Below are 10,375 nucleotides of genomic sequence, written 5' to 3'. Positions count from 1 at the left end.
GCGAGACAATCATTCCGGCCATTCAAAGAGACGTGGATCGAACACAAGTTCTAGGGAAGAATCAATCAGGAAAAGAATGAAAAGATCTTTCCATTTAAGCCACGACTTACAAGAAGTTTGGCCTCTGGAAGAGACGAGTTTACAGAATCCAGATATACCAATTACAGAACAGGAGATACACAAAGCTTTTGGACATTGAAAAGAAAAGACGGCAATGCGTTTAGACAAAATAAATTACCGTACAACTCAAATACTTATAGAAAATCAGATGCCTCTTACAATCTGCTATACAATGCATGTTTGCACCAAGGGATATTCCCTACCAAATGGAAAGAAGGTAGGCTGACCTTGTTATTAAAAGAAGGAAAGGATCCACATCAACCTACCTCATACCGCCCCATCAGTATCCCTTTAACAAAGCTTTTTCAACATTGAAAGAAAAGACGGCAATGCGTTTAGGCAAAATAAATTACCGTACAACTCAAATACTTATAGAAAATCAGATGCCTCTTATCAATCTGCTATACAATGCATGTTTGCACCAAGGGATATTCCCTACCAAATGGAAAAAAGGTAGGCTGACCTTGTTATTAAAAGAAGGAAAGGACCCACATCAACCTACTTCATACCGCCCCATCAGTATCCCTTTAACAAAGCTTTTCAACAGTGAAAGAAAAGACGGCAATGCGTTTAGGCAAAATAAATTACCGTACAACTCAAATACTTATAGAAAATCAATGCCTCTTATCAATCTGCTATACAATGCATGTTTGCACCAAGGGATATTCCCTACCAAATGGAAAAAAGGTAGGCTGACATTGTTATTAAAAGAAGGAAACGACCCACATCAACCTACCTCATACCGCCCCATCAGCATCCCTTTAACTGGCGCAAATAGCACGCATGGTCAAATAATTTTATTAATGCATTTATGAAGCTTCAACAAGTCACAAAAGTGTAAAAATGCAAGCGCCAGGTCGCTGCGACTCTCCGTTTAGAAATTTCCACAAATTTTTGGAAATTGTGAAAATTTAGACAAATCGGATGTCAGTGAGCTCAACTGGTCCGAAGTAACGCTGATAGACTGGTAATCAATGCCACCAACCTTTAGGAACAGCTAATAACAACATGAAGCCCTTCCACCGAAGCTATGTAATTCTCACTCACTGTATTACCCCTGAACTGGCACCTCGACAATTTGGAGTTCGGAAAAGCGTGTTAGCAGAGAGCCAATAAAACAAGAGCGATTATTTTTTTTTCTGTACGTTCTACAAGGGCCATATTATTACCAAAAAAAGTTTGGATGCATTGCCTGATCTCTGTCGGTGGAAATGTACTGCACAAAGACGCTCGTTCTCCAAAGCGCCGCAACTTTTGGCGCGGCGATCGTTGTCTTCCTTTTTAGATGCCACCCGTGACACCTATCGTCACGATACTTAGTCAAACAACAGAACATTGTTTCAGAAGTAATATGTAGGTGTCGGCACTCTTCAATGTCTCTCCTCCTGAGAGAACGCCGGTTTTGAACATCATCAAAAAAATTGTCGAGCAAACAGTTAAAGGGTATATTCCCCATTTTGAGTCGAATCTTCGAAAACATACTTTTTAAACCGGCTTTAACACCACTGTCACAAACATCAACTTTTTAAATCATAATCAATGGGGTTTCGTCAAGGCAAATCAACAGTGCTGGCATTGACTCATATTACAAAAAGATTAAGGGAAACTAGACAAAATAAAGCATAACTCGATAATGATTTCCCTAGATGTCGAGTGAGCTCTTAATCCTTAGTACATTTAGTCATTTTAAGAGCTTTAATAGAAACCAAATATCCAAAAACCTTCTGGTTGATCAAAGATTTCTTATGTAACAGAATGGGAATAGTACCCGCACAGCAGGGAATGTAGCAGTAGCTATGCCCAGGGGATGTCCCTAAGGCTCCCCGTTAAGATGAACATACCACCCCCTGTTTTCTATGTGAAACTTTGCATAGGTTTTGTGGCTGAACTACGAGACAGATCGGATTGCGGAAACTTTCGTTGGAAAGGTGACGTCAAGATCTCTTAACTCTGGGAACTGAAATATCGCTCTAGCGTTGTAATTTTGTTTTACGGACCCCTGAAGGTGGGAGCCCCTCTGTTTTCTATGTGAACTTTGCATAGGTTTTGTGCTGAACTACGAGACAGATCGGAATGCGGAAACTTTCATCGGAAAGGTGACGTCAAGACATCTTCACTCTGGGAACTGAAATATCGCTCTAGCGTTGTAATTTTTTTTTAAAAAGAAAAAGAAACGAATTTTGTCGCTACAGCTTCAAAAAATCCAAATAAATAAATGAAAGCAAAATAAAAACAATCCGCTTCCGAGGTTAACCGGGGACATGTTTCAGGATTCAAATGACGCGTTTTTGTGTGTTTTTAGCATTCGCTTTCCCGAAAAAGAATTAAAAGTGAGTACAGGCATGCATCCAAGGCGTGCATCCAGGCATGCATCCAACACTGATTCCGGAAGATGGCGCCGTCCGCTCGCAGCGCCCGAACGTAGTCCGCTCGTAAACATCCGCGTATTGCGCAGCAGCTGATCGGCGTCCGTGGTTTCGGCGGTTGGTCCTGAAGTGACCAATTCGTGGCTAAGTTACGCGTTTTTTTCACTGTCTTGTCCTGTTCATTTGCTCTGTGTCCTTGCGTGTTTTCTGCGTTTCATAGTATTTACCCATTATGGCTCGAAGTCACGTTTACGGGACAACGGAAACGTAAGAAGAAGGACTTTGCGAATTTACGTGGTAGAGGCAGGCATGTGACGGAGCCTGCGGATTTGAGAGATTTTGGTAATGCAGGATGCTCCAGCCGTGCTGTTGCCAGTGATCGTTGCACTTCGACGACTCCACATCGCGCAGATACCCTTGTAGGCTCAACCTTGGTGGTAGTGTTGTTCCTCAAACTGTAAGTGATGCCGGTCGGAATGCTCGTTTCGCTTCGAGCACAAGCGAAATTCGTCCTTCAAATTCGTCATTTGCTGATTCAGCTGAGGTAGATAATGTAGTCCCCTGCTGTTCAGGTTGTGACGACCTTGCCGGTTCCAGAGCAAGTCCCGTTCCAATCTCTGCCGCTGTTACACCCAGTCGATCTCCATCTTTCGATACTGCAATGCTCACCAGACACAGAGTCAGCGCACAAGCAGTGTGAATGGTCGGCGCATAGCGGAGATTGATCACTTCTTCTCGTCTTTGCAAAGTTTGTCGGTACATAGTCCGTTTGGTTGCGTCCTGGCTGACATGGAAATTGTATCAGAACATCGGCGAGGTCTGTGTAGCTCTTTCAGTTTGAAGTGCAGGATGTGTCCCAGGAAAGATTAGTCACAACGGAGGCACCAGTTGATCAACTTGTTCAACAACGCATGGACGTCAATTCCTCAGCAGTGAACGGTATCGTGTCTATATGTTCTGGTTTCTCAGGCCTTCTCGAGCTCGTAGGTGCTCTGGACATACCCGGCATGGCTAGTAGCACGTACAGTAAGTATCAGGATATTGTTGCTAAAGGAATCGACGAAACAGCTTGGGAAGAAATAAGAAAAGCAGGCATTGAGGAAGCTCGGTTAGCTAGGGAGGCTGGGGACGTCGATGCTGATGGTTTTCCTATAATTACGGTCGTTGCCGATGGTGCTTGGTGCAAACGTTCATACAAGAACAAGTACGACGCTCTTTCTGGCTTGGTAAGTAAATATTTTTATCTACACTAAATAAAGGTGCCCGAAAAAGGAGGATTTATCTTGCACACCGCTTGGCAGACGAGATATACAGGAAGTCTGTGCCCACCATTTGTGGAAAGAACACTATGAGCATTTATTTGGAGGAAAAAGTTGACCCCTCTGGTGCTATTAGTGGCACTGCTGTCTTTTGGTAAACACACTTACTAGAGTGGTATACATCCTGTGGCATTAGTTCGTACGATACGCGTACAAATGCATAATTCCTGGAAACATTGTCATTGTGGGTAGAGTTTTGTGGAATACAATCCTGACATTTTTTCGTTTTTGCAGGCTGTAATTGTTGGGTACCGCACAAAGAAAGTACTGTTCCTAGGCGTCCGGAACAAATTTTGTACACTGTGCGCAAGTTGCAAGGCAGGGTCGAGCCCAACAAAGCATCTGTGCTTCAAGAACTGGGACAGCAGCTCTACCAGTATGGAGAAGGATATCGTCGTTGAAGGCTTCAGGCGCAGCATTGCGTTGCACGGGTAAAGTGCTTGCAGTTGATCGCTGACGGCGATTCGAGCACATACAAGTCAAATCTTGAAGCTGCACCGTACCAGCATAAGGTAGTTCAGAAGGTAGAATGTCGCAACCACCTTCTTCGAAACTATGTAAGTCGTCTTCGAGATGTTGCTTTGGCAAAGAGAACAACCCCCATTCCCCCATCGCTGAAGAAGCTACTTCTGGATAATGCTGTTCGACTAAGAGTTGGAGTTGCTAGGGCTATTCACTATCGCAAGGACCAGGCCGAGTTCAGCAAACAAGATCAGATTCGAAACCTGGTGGCTGATATCCGTAATGGGCCACTCCATGTGTTCGGCGACCACGCAAAATGTGCGGGTTACTTTTGCAGTGGTCCAAAGGAAGGGGAAGTCAATCACGTCCCAGAGCTCAGGAAATGCGGACTTTTCAATGAAATCCTTGTAGCGATGAGCCGTTTGGCAAACAATGGTAGCAGCTTGATCCTTGACGTTAACAATAATGCTGCAGAACATTTCAATTCTCTCGTTGCAAGTTTTCTGGCGGTAAAAGAATAAACGTTTCCCAGAGGGGATCATTCGGAATGCGGGCTTCAGGAGCTGTCGTGTCTTTCAACTCTAAGCAGTACCATCGTGCTGTACATAAGGCAGTGTAGAACACCAGCCCTGGGAAGTATGCGAAAATTATGCTGAAGCGTAAAGCAGCTGTTGGTGCTGCTTGCATAAGGCATCAGAGTTCTGGGGCTGCTCGCTGTAAGCGTTCACTTGAAGGTGCGCCTTGCAAGCGTGCTTCCAACGACAACCACTATGGTTCCATAGTGGATGCTCCAGACATGAACCACGATGACTATGTTGAAGCTGCTGCGGCGTACAAGGATTCCCTTGTGCTCTCCCAACCAGATGCAGAGCAGCTCGAGGCTGATACTCGAGGTCAAGAAGGGAGAACTTTGTGGATGCAGGAGAGGCGAAAGCGACTCACCGCTTCTAATTTTGGCAAGGTATGCAAGATGCGAGATGCAACGAGCAGTGCAAGTACTGTTCGTTCCTTGCTCTATGGTCATTTTGACACTGAGGCTCTCCGATATGGTCGCGACACTGAGCCCATTGCAATTGCTAAGCTGCAGGATGAGTTAGGGTGACAGTTTCACCATGCGGCCTTGTTGTAGATCAGGAGTTTGCATACCTTGCTGCAACACCTGATGGGCTTGTCGGTGACGACAGTGTCGTGGAAGTGAAGTGCCCTTATTCGGCTCGGTCCCTTACCCCTGTGGGGGGAGTGCGGGCAAAAACAAAATCACCTTTTGCACGATTGATAACTCTGGTAATATTTCATTGAAGGAAAACCATGACTACCACTATCAGGTGCAGGGACAGCTCCACATCACTCGACGTCAGTTTTGTCTTTTTGTGGTATATTCTGGTGAGGAAATTTTTGTCCAGAAGATCGAGAGAAATGATGGCTTCGGAGCAAAATGATTGGCCACCTTCAACTGTTCTACTCGCATAGCCTTCTACCGAGTTGGTTGACCCTCGTCAGTCCCGTGGGCTGCAGCTCAGAGATAACAAGAAGAGTGACCATCAGGTTGCCTCGCTCTGTGATGCCGCCAAAACAACTTCCAATCAGGGCGATTCATCCAGAAAGAGACGGAAGACTGGTAAAGATAACTCACCTGCCGCTGTTCTGTAATTATGGCTAGACTCTGGATTTACGTGTCATTTAGTTTGTGCGGCTCCACCTTTGCCAAGTGTTTTAATGCATATTCATCCATTCATTCATCCATTCATCCATTTTCCATATACTCGTCTTCGACTTTGCTCAGGCTGCATATCTTCACGTTTGTGTTTCATATTAAGTTACCTTTTTCCATTTTTACTGTGCATATCTGTGCATATTTTTCAATTTTCCTAAATATTTATATTAATATATTTCTATGTATAAATCCACAAACTAGTCGTGCGATGCTTGTCATGTTTTAAACATGGCGTAAGAGGGTGAAATCTGAATCCAGCCATCAGCACGTGAGGATCTAAGTATGAGAATGGTGCACAATCTCCCAACCGTAGAACCGTTTTCCCCGGCATTGTTGAAACACGTCCACACGTTGATGCTATATGTGTGAGGCCATCATGGTATTCTACCTTGGCTTGAGTGTATGATGATATGGCAAAGCTGTCCCTAAACCGTCGTTCTTCGCAGGCATGGTTGAAACACGTCCACACGTTGATGCTATATGTGTGAGGCCATCATGGTATTCCGCCTTGGCTTGAGTGTATGAAGATACAGCAAAGCTGTCCCCAAACTTTCGTTCTTCCCAGGCATGGTTGAAACACGTCCACACGTTGATGCTATATGTGTGAGGCCATCATGGTATTCTACCTTTGCTTGAGTGTATGAAAATTGTGGAAAGAAACATGAATGGTATTCCTAGCACTTTTGAAGCTCCACCAGCCTGTTCAGATGTCGACATCCTGAGTATGAATCCATTTTGATATTTTGACAAGGTCGGTAAGTATCATAATTGCGCAGAGCTGTCTCCCAACTGTCGCCAGTTCCTCGCATTGTTGAGCACGAGCAACATCCCAACATGTCGCTCTGCGTTACGTCCTCTTGCCATCTTGCATTTACTTGGGTGTCATTTCAACATATGAAAATTGCCTTTTCAGATTCAGGTATCCAGTACTACTGCAAATATGATGGCCAGACGCCCAAAGGTCAAACTTCCTAAGTGTTACTGTCTTTACCTGTCATTTGAAAATTTCCCACTCTCTCCCTGATTATGAAGCACCTGCCCTTGCCAGTGTTGTACCTGGTTCAGCATTATGTGGCCAATGATGAATGGTGCCCTGTTGGACATTTTTTTTTCATAAACACACACTCTGAGGCTTTAGCTGCCAACTGACAAGCATGGCAAAAGCAACTATCAGTTGCTACTTCATTGCTCAAAAAGAAAAGTCGTTGCTGAGTAACACGTTCCAAGTTTTTACTATTCCTATATTATGAATCTGGCTCTGTCCACCAGGATGCTATATGTTGATGAAGCATGTGCGAGACCTTCATGTCAAAGTGCGCCTACATGCAGCGGACTGTATGGTACTTCATTATGTGTGTATGCCACATCGCCAATGATGAAATGTGCTGTTGGATACTGTATCCACGAATGAACATTCTGAGGCTACAAGCATGAGCTGATACGCATAAGTAATGCAGAAAACGTGACGATGTATACATGCTGCGTTCTTCAATAAAATATCTCCAATCTACCAATAGTGAACACATGCTACTGATTTCTTTTTAATCTTTCGGGTGCTGGCTGTCTAGGATTTTCTGCTTGCAGGAATCTGTGAACCAGTGGTTACTAACAATGGCTATTGGTCACCTTGACCAGATTTCATCTTAAGAAAAACTTGAGACTGGGGGAACACTGCAAACACATCTGTACGGACCACAATACGAATTTGAGGAGAAATACATTTTTTCCCTTGAAAAGCTTGCTATGAAGCATAATATATTTTATTAACCAAAATATATCGCACGAGTTGCACCCGTAGGAAAATACCCAGCCATCTCATTCAGGCTACAGTGGGCATCAGTGACTCGCACTCATAGTGGCAAGCAACGCAGTAGTCTTTCAATTTCAAATTTCACACGCATTATCATGCACCACCTCGCTGTGTTTAGAGTTTCTGCTCCAGGAAATATCACGGGAGGGGGGCATATGTGCCCTGGACCAACTTCTAAGGAAACTACTGTCTCAGGGTGCCTAGGGTAACGAGCAGACAGCCCAGCCGGAAGCTGGCAGACGGCATGAAGCCATTACAAAATCGCCATCGGAATGATGATAGTTGTTTACAAAATTTTATCGGGCAGGTCTTGCGTAAGATGTGGGCCATTTGTACACTAATCATGGGGCAAAGTATGCGATGGCAGGAGGAACAGGTTAGAAAACGCTTTGACTACGTTGCTGCTGCTGACAGAAGTGAGCATAGGATTGGGATCAGATGACGTGGTTGTTATAATACAGCAGGTAACGGTGGTAACATCATTCTGTGTCGTCATGACATGGCGGCTAAAATGGTGAGCGTTCACCACGGTGAGCGCACAGGCCTGCATGCACTCGTGGGGTGTCCCTTAGCACGACACTCTTCACACGACTCCATTGGCTTGAGTACGATGCCACGACGCGGACCCGGTGCTTTCAGCCATGGTCCATAGCGTTTCACGAGGGCTGTGCGGAGGATGCCTGCTAGGCACGATAACCCCCGTCCCGTCGAAATGTGATAGCCATCCCGTGAAAGCATCCCCTCTTTCACCTCCTTGTTCCTGGTAAAGACATTGTGCTGGAAAAGATATTTGAACATATATACGGAATGTTTTTGCAAACAGCACTTCACAAAGACAGCAATACAAATAAACCGGAATTCCTGGTAGGCATGTGCCAGTACTTCGTACGCATTTTATTTTCGGAAAAATTGCGCGATAAAAAGCAACTGGAAACTAGCTTTGTGATACTTGAATTACAAACAGGTACCGCATCAAGACCATCACCTGTTTGTAATTCAAGCACCACAAAGGTAGCCCCAGTTACTTTTTGTCGCACTGTTTTTCCAAAACTAACGAGCATTATAAAATACCTGCCATGACCACCAGGAAGTTCCAGAGTTAGCGTTCGAGAAGCGACTACTCACGTCAATGCTCAACACCGTAGCGTCACCGGCACGGACAGCTGGAATCGTGCGCAGCATCGCGTTATATCCCTGAATTGTGCCAGAAAGTTCAGGCCGCCTTGTCTGTGGCATCAGCTTATACAGGAATATATGCTCCGCGCAGCCTTTCGCCACCTCAACGGTATCCTGTGAAAGAAGACAATTCATGGAAATGAATCTTCCCTGGCGTGTCAGAGGAAATGGGTTTTAGCAGCACAGAGATTGAAATCGTTGCAATCTGTACTTACTGAGACTTCCCGCAAAAAAGCTGCGGCACTCTTCCCATCCTGGATATCGTTGCCACCGATATACATGACGATCCAGTCTACTGCTAGGTGCAGTCGATGGATTTTTTTCTCTCAGACGGGCCGCTGTAGCTCCGGGATAGCTAAAAGTGACGATTTCCACGTCAGAGTCCACGAACAGCCTGTCGCGCGTCATAAACTTCAGCTGGCTACTGCCAACCAACGCGCCTTTCATCGTTTACGTTTCTCTGGGATCACAATGCGTTATGCGGCGAACTGCAAAGTCAGTTGAACGCTAAACAAGTAAATCTCCGAAGAAGCTGCAAAGGAGAACCATCCGCCGGAAGCTGCCGTTTACGCAATGGTCCAGGGAAAATGGCGGGCGCCCAAACCACGTGATCTCGAGAAGCCACTCACAGCGTCCCCGAGCTGCTGCGCGGGAAAAAAGCTGGGGCCCAGTGCGCATGCGCAGACCGACCTCCTTTCCCAACCTCCTTCCCCTTCTCTCCTCAGGTTTTTTGTCTCTCCTCTCGTCCCCCCTACCCCCCCCCCCCCCCAGACTCGTCCGTTTGTCTTCGGCGCTTGTTGTCTTGCTGTAGAGCAAACGATCATGCTGTCCCGAAGCAGACAATCAAAAAGCAATGGTGTATGACAAATCAACTTTATTTGTCCTCGGGAACTGCCTCGAAAAAGCTACAGTACATATCTTTTTACGTCTTGTAACAGGCTTCACTGGAGCTTTAGGTACTTCGACATCCAAGGGCCGTTCAAAAGCCAATGCTGAGCTATGTGCGTCGTTGTTGCCGATGGTTGCGGGAGAACTAAAACAAAACAAAAAATACATTGATGATCAGTAACTCTGCACGAAAATCACTGCTATGATAGGCAATCTATCTTGATTTCGTATTTGAACACCAAGGCATTTGTCACGAATGTTTGTAGATCACAGTGAATGAACGGCTGAGACGCGCATGAGGGGCAACTAGCATAACCACACATATTTTGATTAACGGCATATCAGAAACGTACAAGTTACGCAATGCACTGCACAATGAAACGCCGCTAACGTACCGAGTGACTCGTAAATGCTGTACGTAATACACTTAACGTGATAAACCTGCATTACTTCCTTCAGTCACAAAAAAGTAATCAAACTTGTCTTACCGTTCACCTGCAGTACGTCGGAAAGAGTGCAG

The 10,375-nt window shown here is 45.3% G+C and overlaps 1 long non-coding RNA gene across 1 annotated transcript; it reads right to left on the bottom strand.

Annotated features, from left to right (window-relative positions):
- Window positions 1-9,821: 9,821 nt before the first annotated feature.
- LOC135383190 (uncharacterized) lies at window positions 9,822-10,375 on the bottom strand. Its single transcript, XR_010419724.1, has 2 exons — window positions 10,344-10,375; window positions 9,822-10,000 (listed from the first exon to the last, which is right to left on the bottom strand). It is a non-coding gene; the product is annotated as an uncharacterized LOC135383190 (long non-coding RNA).

The sequence above is a fragment of the Ornithodoros turicata genome, chromosome 2 (genome assembly GCF_037126465.1).
Source record: "Ornithodoros turicata isolate Travis chromosome 2, ASM3712646v1, whole genome shotgun sequence".
Lineage (NCBI taxonomy): Eukaryota > Metazoa > Arthropoda > Arachnida > Ixodida > Argasidae > Ornithodoros > Ornithodoros turicata.
Note: the sequence above shows the minus strand (reverse complement) of the source record. Positions and strands in the feature narration are given on the sequence as shown.